Source organism: Miscanthus floridulus, chromosome 4 (genome assembly GCF_019320115.1).
Source record: "Miscanthus floridulus cultivar M001 chromosome 4, ASM1932011v1, whole genome shotgun sequence".
Classification (NCBI taxonomy): Eukaryota; Viridiplantae; Streptophyta; class Magnoliopsida; order Poales; family Poaceae; genus Miscanthus; species Miscanthus floridulus.
In genome coordinates, this window is record NC_089583.1 from 27,899,786 (window position 1) to 27,911,885 (window position 12,100).

General features: G+C 44.3%; 1 pseudogene; it reads left to right on the forward strand.

Moving 5' to 3' along the window:
* The first annotated feature begins 8,560 nt into the window (after positions 1-8,560).
* LOC136548308 (uncharacterized) lies at positions 8,561-11,227 on the forward strand (annotated as a pseudogene).
* Positions 11,228-12,100: the final 873 nt, after the last annotated feature.

Genomic DNA, 12,100 nt, shown 5'->3' on the forward strand with positions numbered 1-12,100 from the left:
ACGTACATGGACAACCTTGCTAGCTTCTTATCCCTGAAATATATATGTAGCACGCACAGAGTGCATGTACATAAAGAAGATTTATGCAAATACTAGCTTCATTATTCCTTTCTTTCCTCTATCATACATAATCCGTACAATCACAACCAATTGAATACGCCTGTTTATGTATGTGTACGCTTGCATTAAAGGGCAGTTAGCTAGCTATATTAGTTTGCTCCATTCAGTGCACGTGAACAAAATGCACCTTTTTTTTATATATTGATAGCACACAAGAATTCGAGCGTACGTGTATAAATATAGGGTTTTGAACTGACATAAATCCATCAAACATGGCTCAATTTATTTTATTAATATAGCCCCATTTTGTGATTTCAGAAGAAGCAAAATACGGATTTAACCATGCAGGACACCAAGGTCTAATAACATTTCAGTTCAATAACATATGCAAGGATAGAACGGGCAGCCTAGAATAGGACTCACTTCTGTTCTTTCTGTTTTTGTCGGATGCATGTCAATAGATTCAGATGATTTATATTAGCCAAAAAGACCCCAGATGTTTGTCTTTCGATGTGTAAGAAAGTATGATATGTGTCTAACAAGGCTGTGGTGAACCGGCCCCGCGTCGGTCTCCCTTGGGGGTCACTCGGGCGGTGTCCTCCCCAGCGCCGTCGCAGGCATCCGCCCCCGCGCTTTGCCGGCCCGGCCGCTGCCAGGGCGCCAGAGCTCGACGCCGGAGGCTGGCGGACGGCGAGGACGGCGGCAGTTGGGCTCTCTCCCTCCCCATCCCCTCCCTCCCTCCCATCCCTCCACCACCATACCTCTACCTTCAGCTTCTCTATCGAGTCGACGGCCGGCCACTACTACAGATATGAGATTTAGTCCCGGTTGGAAACCAGCTTTACTCCTGGTTTCCCAACCGGGACTAGCAATCCGGGGCTAAAGGTTTGTTCTTTAGTCCCGGTTTGCCACAACCGGGACTAAAGATCCTCCCAGCTTTAAAAAAAATAATGCCTCCCACCGCTGCGCCCTGTGAGATTCGAACCCAAGACCTCATGCACTGCCTCGCGCATAGCTTACCACCCCACCTACACAACACATCTAACAATGGATGGGATGCTTTCCTTTTAAACTAACCCATCACCAACCGGGACTAAAGGGTCTTTTAGTCCGGGTTGGTGTTACCAACCGGGACTAAAGGGTCTACCTTTAGTCTGGGTTGGTATTACCAACCGGGACTAAAGGTTGGATGACTTTTAGTCCCGGTTTAGCTGTTGGGCAGGGAACTTTAGTCTCAGTTGGAGACACCAACCGGCACTAAAGGCCTTCTAGTCCCGGGGGCAAAAAATGCCGAGGCTAATGCCAAATTGGGACATCGTTCTAAAGTCTGTTGTCTAGTAGTGGGCGAGCCGGTTCCAGGGTCCTAAGGGCCAGATCTGCCTTCCCCATCACAAGATCTACGACCTCTCCAGGCAGCTACGACAGGCTTCGCGCGGGACTAGATGGGAAGCAGCCGGGGCCGGGGTGGCGGCGGCCAGCGGTCCAAGTGGCAGCTGGCTACGCTTTGCCCGTGGCAGACGGGGCGGCTCCCCTTCTCTGCTTGGCGTCAAGGATCTGGCTCCCTAGAATGCCATTGTGGCCGGCCGGCCCTTGCGCCGGCCGGGGGGGGGGGGGCCGCGCTCGACGCCTTTGCCCGCGCGCTTGTCGTGGTGCGCGTGCCGACGCATCGGGAGGCCCGTGGTGGCAGGCTTGGTGGTCGCTGCCGGCCGGCCAGCGTCTGTTGTGACATCCCTAGCCGGCCCATGCTTGCCTGCCGGTTCCCAGCGATAGGGCCGGGCCACTGGCGCACGACAGTCAAATCTGGGGGACGGGTTTGCCGTTGGTGCTGCTACTGCTAAGGGTGTCGCGGATGGCCTGCTTCGGTGAACGTACAGTGGGTGAAAACCCTACCTGGGTTGCCTGGGTAGGCGGCAGTGGTGCAGTCACGCCATCTACCTTCTTGAAGGTCATCAAAGTTCATGTTCGTTGGGGCAGGCTAGGTCGAAAGACCTACTCGTGTGGTTCTATCAGCGATTTTGGCGTCTGCGGATGTCAAAGTCCTTCCTGAAGGCATCGTTAGAGCACTTCGGCAGCCCATCTCCCATTGCTCTCGCCGGAGTCGCTCGTTCCTGTGCTGTACCCGTGTGCACTTCAAGCTCATCTTCACATTGTTCTATCCAGCTTAATTGATGCTGTCGCCATCGTTCGGTTCTTCGCAGCGCATACTTCACCAATGTCGCTGCTCTTTGATGGATGCTTTGCCGTCGTTGTTGTTCGGGCGGATACTTTGTCGCCATGTCACCGAGCGTGAGCAAAATCACCGGCGAAGATTAGGCCTCCTGAATCTACAGTTGATCCGGGCAGCATGGACTCGAAGAAGATGCTATGGAAACGAGGCAAAGAAACAGCCTTGGGCAGATGTCCTGCTGGCCTGTTGACCCAGTGGGGTACCCACCATGGAATTTGTGGTGTGGATTGGCTCGGCGGCCGCTCATGCAAGTGTTTTTTTAGTGTGACCTACACCGGAGCTGAGGAAGATGAAAGGGATGGGATTTCCACTGGTGCTCACATGGGAAGAAAGGAGGAGCAATGGTGGATTCACGTCGTTAGCTCAAACCGTGACAGAATGGTAGTTTCAGGTAACATATTGTTTTTTCGGTGGTATTTCACGTGATCGTGATATTTCGGGCATGCCCCCCCCCTCATGCCGGCGAGCTTAGGGCGTGTTGGCACCCCTTCTTCTCGGACGGGTGCTTTGCCGTCGTGTTGCCTAGGAGGATACTTTGCCGCCGGAGTCTCGTCGCTTCTTGGTGGATGCTTGGCCACCATGGCTCCCACTACGTCAGATTTGCACATCACTGTCGGCATCATCACTGCCGGATTTGTGAGAACCGGCAGTGATGTACCTTCACTACCGGTTATGAGCTTGAAAATGAAAAAATGATTGGGGCTGGGCTAAAACCGGTAGTGAAGGACCACATCACTGCCGGTTCGTGGCTTGAACCGGTAGTGTTTTGGCGGCCACTCATCACTGCCGGTTTAAGCCAAGAGCCGATAGTGATTGTGCTCTATCACTGTTGGTTCTAGCCAAGAACCAACGGTGATAAGCCTACAACACAAAAAGGCTGCAGCCGTCCTCTCCTTCCTCCTCTCTTCCATCCCAAGAACAGAGGCACGCGTTTGGACCCTTCCCTCCATTGCTGCGGCTGCTCTTCACCATGAAGCTAGTGCTTCGATTTTGAAGAATGGCTTGATCTTTTTGCTTTAAGGTTAATAACAAACATCCACTCCTTTGATTTTGTTGCTTAATTAGCTTCATTTTGATGGCTACATTGCTTGATTCTCATTCTAGTTCTTTCTCCATTCTAGAGAGCACTTTTCCAATTGGACATTTGTGCAAGGCTCAAATTGTGGTGAATCCATCATCCAAAAGGTTGGTGTCTATGAACACATTTAAATTCCTAGCTAATTATTCCATGGTGGTCAAGATCATCATTGTTAGTATGTGATGCTATAATTAGTTCTTAGAAGTAGAGTAGAATAGTTGTTCTTCAATATTGTGCGACAATTGTTTTTTACTACAATTTTCAATTTACAGGGCCAGGGCTACCAATTTCAATTTTTCAATAATTAGTGTACAATAATGTTTTCCAAAAATGGTACTTTCGAGCTACAATTGTTGTTCATGAAGCTCGATTTCTTATTAATTCTTTGTAATTACTGTCTCAATATTTTTTTGTGCAGAGATGGATCGAGAGTGGATGAATCTATCCCGAACGGACAAGCGGTACATGCATGGCGTCAGCCAGTTTATCACCGATGCCAAAGCCCATGTTGGGAATGGGAACCCTGTCTTCTACCCATACAAAGATTGCAATAATCATAGGAACTTTCGTCAAATTGAGTCTATACGATCACACTTGATTACCAGGGGGTTCATGCCAAACTATACGATATGGACTATGCATGGTGAGGTAGGTGTGAATGTTCTGCAAGAAAACGATGATGATGTGGACATGCCTGACGTAGCCATCCACGATGCTAACGAGGAACCCGGTGTCAACACAGAACCTATGGCCACAGTTAATAATGTGTTTAGGAACATGCTAGCTAACAACACTGAGGATAACGATGGCATTTCTCAGTTGCTACGTAATGTAGAGACCGAATGTCTTAGTGAAAGACAACTGAGAAAGCTAGAGAAAATGAGACAAGATGGCAAAACACCATTGTATAGGAATTGTCCAATGAGCAAACTAGAAGCCGACATCATGCTGTTAGAGTTCAAATCGACAAATGGATTGAGCGATAAAGGCTTCGATCAGTTGTTAGGTATAATAAGGAAAATGCTCCTAGAAAAAAACGAGTTGCCAGAAAAGACATACTTGGCCAAGCAAATGATCTGCCCCATCGGCCTCGAGGTTGAAAAAATCCACGTGTGTTCCAATGATTGCATATTGTACCGTGGAGAAAAATACAAAGACTTGGACAAGTGCCCCAAGTGTGAAGCTCCACGGTACAATGAAGGGCCGTCAGATGAGGGTACCAAGACCAGAGGAGGTCCCGTAAAGGTCGTTTGGTATTTCCCTATAGCTCCCTAGGTGCATAGGTTGTTTGCATGTGCAAAGTCAGCCAAGCTGTTGCGCTGGCATGGCAAAGAGTGTAAGAAAGATACAATGATGAGGCACCCCACCGATGGGCATGACTGGAGGACTATCAATACTATGTTCTATAAGGACATCAGTGGAGAGGTAAGGCACCTTTCGTTTGCTTTGAGCACAGATGGGATGAATCCTTTCGATCAGGTTAGAAGCAATCATAGCACCTGGCCAGTGACGCTCTGTATATACAACCTTCCACCTTAGGTCTATATGAAGCGGTCGTACATCTAGATGCCACTACTGATCTAAGGGCCAAGACAGCCTGGGAATGACATCGATGTGTTTCTGGAACCAGTGATCGATGAACTAGTGGAGATGGTTGAAAAGGGTGTGCCAGATGTTTGGGACGAGTACAAAAAGGAACATGTCATGATCAAGGGAGTACTTATCGCTACAATCACCAACCTGCCAGGTCAAGGTTCATTGTCCGGAGAGAAGACAAAAGGCTATACTAGATGTGTCGAGTGCTTGGATGACACCGATGTGGTAAATCTATCAAATAACTCAAAGATAGTTTATATGGACACTGTAGGTTCCTACCTAAGGATCACCCTTACCGCAGGAATAGAAAAGATTTCAACGGTGCTATTGAGAAACGGTTATCTCCAAAATATCGAGACGGGCCTACGATACTTCAAGAACTCAACAAACTAGAGGTTGTCCTTGGGAAGGGGACAATGTAGTAGCAGCGCCTGATGGGAGCATTTGGAATAAAAAATTGGTTCTTTGGAAACTACCTTACTGGCCATTTCTGAGTGTACGCCACTATCTTGATCCCATGCACATCACTAAAAACGTGTGCGCTAACACTCTTAACACCTTGATGGACATCGGGGGGACATCGAAGGATTCACTAGCCAGACGCCTGGACATGCAACACTTGGGAATCAGGAAGGAGCTACATCCTGTGGAGCTAGAGAATGGCCAGTTTGAACTTCCAGTTACATCATGGACATTGAAGAAGGAAGAAAAGCATGCGCTTATTTCTTTCTTCAATGAACTCAAAGTCCCGACGGGCTACTGTGCGAACCCGAAGAGGCTAGTGAACATGAGAGAACTCAAGTTCAACTATGGCCCTATGAAGGCCCATGACTATCATGTCATTATGACTCAGCTACTCCCTGTTGCCCTGTGTGGTATCCTCCCCCCAAAGGTCCGCGCCTCAATCATTAAGCTTTGCTCGTTCTTCAACGCTATCTCAAAAAAGGTCATTGATGTGTCCATGCTAGAGCAGCTACAGCGGGACATAGCCGAAACTCTCATTAGGCTTGAGATGCATTTCCTGCTGACTTACTTTGATATCTCATTGCATCTGCTTATTCATCTTGTTGACCAAATTAGAGCCCTTAGCCCAATGTACCTGCATTAGATGTTTCCTTTTGAAAGATGGATGAAAGTTTTTAGGAGGTATGTTAGGAACAGATTCAGGCCAGAAGGGGCATGGTTGAAGGATGGTCAATGGAGGAGGCCATTGAGTTCTGCACATATTATCTGGACATCAAAAGGGTCGGAGTTCTAGAATCTCGTCATGAGGGAAGACTACGTGGCAAAGGAACGATCGAGGAGAAATCTGTTACAGTAGATGACCTTGTTTCTTTCAGATAGGCATAGTTCGCTGTTCTCCAGCAAGCCGGGGGTGTGATGCCATACATTGATGAGCACAGGCAATCGCTGCAAACTCTGTATCCGGGCAGGTCACAGGCTTGGTAGGATAAAAAACATGAGGAATTTGTCAGCTGGTTAAGACGTCGCTTGGAATAAAGTTGGATAATCAACTGGATGCCTTAGCCAAGGGGCCTTCGAGTAGATATCTTAAGTACCAAGGGTATGAGATCAATGGATTCACATTTTACACAAAAAAGCAAGATAGAAAGAGCACATACCAAAATTATGGTGTTTGTTTTGATGCTCACGATGAGAACGGCAACGTGCAGGCGACATACTATGGTTTCATAGAGGAGATATGGGAGCTAGCCTATGGTCTATTGAAGGCAGCTCTTTCTCGCTGCCAGTGGGTCCGGCTCGAGGAAATCAACACTGACAGCGAAGGGTTCACTATCGTTGATCTCACTAAGACCGCATACAGAGACGACCCCTTCGTCCTTGCAAGAGATGTTATGCAAGTCTTCTATGCAAGGGACAACAAGATAAAAGGACGGCTAAAAGTAGTCCTAGAAGGGAAAAGGAAGATTGTCGGTGTCGATGGAGTGACAGACAAAGAAGACTACAGGGGCTATCAGGAAATGCATCCATTCGGGGCGAACGTACCCCTACCTATCTTTCAAGATGGTGATGAACCTGCTTACGTACGAATTGATCACAATGAGGCCCTCATTGTTGATGCACCTAAAGATAGTTAGATTATTGTTAACTATGTAATCATTATAGAGACGTTGTATCAGTAATTCGCACTGAATATTTAATTTATATTTTGTGCACATCTCTACAATTTAATTATTGACTATGTAATAAAATATTAAGATGATGTTCACAAACACTATTATTTGATAATTATAGACCATTAATTAATTATCATAGAATTAAATAATCAAGACACAAATTTATGTGCTATTTTAGAATATAAACTAACTGCATTATTTCTATTAATAAATAAATAAAGAAAAGCAAACTAACCGAACTCCCTATCCTAGCTCAGCGGTTAAGGCCGCGCACTCTTACTACAAGAAGTATGACCTTCTACGACAATTTTCTCATGACGACAGCTAAATTTGTCACTAAGTCATTTTGTTTTACGACGTTATTTGGTGGGAGTATGACTTTACGACGAAAATTATTTGTCCGTCACTAAGATCTAGAAGCAACTATCATAAACCGAAGGATTTCCATATTACGACGAGTTGCAATTTGTCATGACATGCTAATAGACAATCATCGCAACTTATGATTTGAATTTTAACATGATAAGCTCAACTTCACATATAATATTTTGAATTACAATTTTCTTGAATTGTCCATACAACATTGGATGGAGAAACGACTAAAACCAAATGTTCTATATCTCGATGAGATCAACAATATCTAGACTACTAAAGAAAAATATCATCTATATCATCTATTTAGTCTCAAATGACTTTGAGGTGGAGTGATTAGGGGTGCTACACGTGCGGTTGCAAGTTGGAGGTTCAAATTCCATCAGCCATACGCGCGTATTTTTCGCGCGAAAAATACGGCGAGTTGCTCGCGGCTATGAGATTTCAATATTTTTTTCTTTTCCATCCTTAATTTTTTTCTATTCTAAAAAATAGTTCATTAGGCCCAGCAGTTTCAATAAACCCTTAATATTTTTATGTTCTAAAAACAGCCCATTAGGCCCAGCAGTCTCACTAAACCCTAGCTCTCTGGACCCCAAAGCAAAAAAAACCATCCGCCGCTGCTACGCTTGCATCATCTCCCGCCGACGCCAGGAGCAAAAAATTCATCCGCCGCCACCAGCTTCTTCTCCCGCCGACGCTGAGCGCAAAAAAATCATCCGCCGCCACCATTCTTCTCCCGTCGACGCCATGCGCTCCCTCTTTCTCCTAGTGAAAACTATCCCAAAATTTTCTCCTACCGCCATCTATTTCTATCCCGCCGACACCACATGCTTCCTATTTCTCCCAAATCTAAATCGCTGCCCCTCACTCCGCCCGCCTGCCTGACCCCGACGTAGTAGGGTGCTGCCCCCTCACTCCACCCGACCCGACCGGGCGTCGCTCCCCAGCAAGCGCCGCCCCCACTCCTCACGCTGACTCAAGCAACAGGCATCGTCCGTCAGAAGGTGCGACCCCTCTTGCTCCCCCGCCAGTAGCCGTGACCCCCGTCCCCCCACTCCACGCGCCACTTTGAAAGGTGGGAGCACCATGGCTCCTGGTTGGAAGGTTGGAGCAAGCAGCCAGCAACCAAGAGGTAAACAAACTCCTGAAAATCTATTGAAATTTTTGAGTTACTGTTAAGGTTTTCAGTTGCTTGTTGCATGAACTTGTGTAGTGCCGTAGTGGTAGTACCCTTTCATTTTTTTCTCTGATTTTTGTGGGATTTAAGTGAATCCCCCAGTTCTAGGTCTGCCTCTACTTTTTAGCATAGTTTATCTGCTCACCATGTATGAGGAAGACAATGGGAAAGGTTCATCGTCTACCATCTTTATTTGTCTTAAGACCTTATCACTGAAGAATTGCTAGAAAATTTCCAATCAAATGATTTTGGTATTCAATAGTCCCCTTTTGCCCATGTATCCTCTTGTTAAATTGTAAATGTAGTCCATACAATTGCGAGTGTGGTCTTTTTATTTGTAATTTTTTAATCTGTATGGGTACAAGTGAGTGCTATTTGTACAATCTCGGCTATTTGTTTAATCTTTATGGCTACAAGTGAGTGCTACAATATTCTACTAGGGGCTAAGATGCACTAGTTGTGTTAAAAAAGTATGATTGGGAGGCTAGAACTTTTTGTTTCTGATATCTATATAATGGATCACCTTTAAAATGGGTACCTATATTAGCCGTTGGTTATTGCTAAAGGGAAAGGAAGGCCAGAGGCACCCATGCAAGCTGCAAAGCTTGCATCAGAGGGAGGTATTATATTGAGGCAACACATACCAATATATACACACTGGAAGGAGTACAAGAACGATGAAAATCCTTTTAAAGACTACATGGGAAAGATGGGTGTAAGTAGAAGAAAGTCTTTCCAACAGCACAATTAATGTTCTTTTTTTTGTTATGGTTTGAATGCCTCTTTTTCTAATCTACGTGCTCTTGACATGCTCTTCACTAGATCAAATTTACCATAGACCCAAAAGACAAGGAAGTTGAAGCTGCATGCTTTGATTTGCTCAAGACTGGGCAACGACAATTAAGGCACAAGCTGAAGAGGGCTTACTTTGATGGAGTACCTGCAAATGAAGTGAGAACAACATCTCCGGTGAGGAGTATGACTGATGAACAATGGATTGCACTCGTGGAGCTATGGTCAAGCCCTAAACATAAGGTATAGGGTTCCTTCCATTCATTCTTGGGCATGCTTTGTTTCTCTAGTATGTGCATTGTTCTTTTTTTGAAACATCCAGTATGTTGCATGAAAAAACTTCCAGTAGTTGTCATATAATGTAAATTGACTCTTGTCTACCGCATTATTTTACTTTACTGTTCTGAGTCATTTATGCAGCATTCATATAACAGATATATAGCTCACAGTTTGCCTAAATGAAGCTTCACAAATATATAGCTCATAGTTACCTTTATAATCTGATCCTTTCATACTATGATATATCTTATAGGAAAGGTGTGTCAAAAACATTGAGAATCGTGGAAAAGTTCGGTTCGCTCAAAGGACAGGATCTAGATGCTTCATTGCGCACGCCCATGTCCTGGTAAGATACAAAACATTATGTGTGTGTGTTCAATGTTTATTCTGTGTTGAACTATTTTGTAGATTATAAACTAACATTTACAAATTGTTTACATGTTAATTCAGAAACAAAACAAATATAAAGATGTGCCGCCCACTGCAATCGATCTTTTCAAGGAATTACACTGCAGCAGCAAGACCGGTTTTTGTGAGCCCGTGAAGGAAAAGATTGTAAGTACATGTTCTAAATGGACTGTTCTAGACCTGATAAGGCTGCAATATATCCTAATGACAGCATAGAAATTTGGTTAATGATGAAATTGGGAAGTTGGGGGTAGTAACTGAGTTTAATTATTTGAAGGACCAGAGTATAATTTATTTACTATAACTGAAGTGGCCAAAGGTTCATAGCAGCAGTAGGTCTGCAACCTACAAAACTTTGCATACTTTTAGTAGTGTCCTTCAAGTAGTAGGTCTGCAGGTTTGTAGCAGCTAGCAGCATGTCCATAGGTTTGTAGCAGCATCAGATAATTAGCTATGTTACTATATGGATGTTCTTCTAGTAGTGTCAATGTGTCACTGAAGTAATGTCCCGGAGTGAAACATACAACTCTTTTTAATTGCATAGTCTAAAATATGAATTCACTACTTTTAAGTCGCAACAACAAAATTATCCGTACTGGTTCTAGCTTGTTTTGTCATCAAATGTAGTATGTTTTTCTATTCAATCAGTAATTGCTTGAATTTTTTCCATATTTGTATACTAACTATAATGCAAACTATTTTTCTTAACATGTTAGGACCAAATGGATACCATGATGGCTCAGCCTACACCAGAAGGAGAACAACCAAAGACTCCTACTGAAGTTGTTGCTCATGTTTTGCCATCAAGTAAATTTCTTCGAAATGTTGGCCTTGAGACAACAGTCCCCAAGAGAAGCGCTACCGCTGCTGCACGTGTACAAGAGTTGGAGGCTGAAGTTGTGGCAGAGAAACAAGGTGTTGCAGCACTTAGAGACCAACTTCATGGTCAGTAGGATGAGTTGGAAGTGTTGAAGAAGAAGGTTAAGGAATCAGAGGAAGAAAGGGAGAAGCAGGCAGAACAAATTGAAAATTTGAAGAAACAAGAAGAGGAAACCAATGCTCTTCTTCGTCGGTTGTTCACCTTGAACAAGGACTAGGTCACTCCTTACCCTTTTCCTTTTATCCTACAGATCATGATGCATGACCTAAACATGGCTTGGATATGTGTCTGTTTATTTATTTCGGTACATGGCTTGGACGTGGTAATGGTTTGCATCTGGCTGTGTATTTGGTAATGCCTTGGATATGTGGCTGATGATTTTGCCACTTGGTTGGATCTGGTAGTGACTTGGACATGAGTTTAATGTATTTTGGGTTGAGTTTGACATGTCAAATTATTTGCACATGTAACTCTGAATGGATCTACAATGTAATGGATGTGAGGACTTTAAATTTGCTTGATGGTTGTCTATTTATTTCTGTCTGCAATGCTGTGATGGGTTGTATATTGTTCAATGGACTTCAATGTGTATTGTGAGCTGCAATGTGCCATGTCAAAACCTGCCGCATCATATGACAACAACATTTTACGACGATTATGAGCATAGATTGAGTTCAGCAGTAAAAGCTCAGGTAAGACGAAGTGTTGATTTTCTGAAGTTTTGAATTGCTATTCTGTTCAGTGTACATTTCTTCAAGCAAAGAAGTTCTCAGAAATTAGTAGCTGCTATGACATCCGTTTGTTCTTGTGACAGGTTGTGCAAAGCTTGCTCAAGTGGAATTATAAACTACAATGAGTCTCAGGTGGAAGAATGTTGACAAGATCAAGTTGGTAACCTATTCAAGCCATCTTGTGTCCTCCAGGTACTGACCTTGCAATGTCTCTCCAATTTTCTTATTCCATTTTGCTGAAGCTCTGTGGATATAATAACTGTGGGCTTAATTTCAGGATAGGGACTATTTGATTATGATAAAGCTAAAATAATACCTATTGAAGTTACATATGGATAGCGTAGTTAACCGTAGATGTG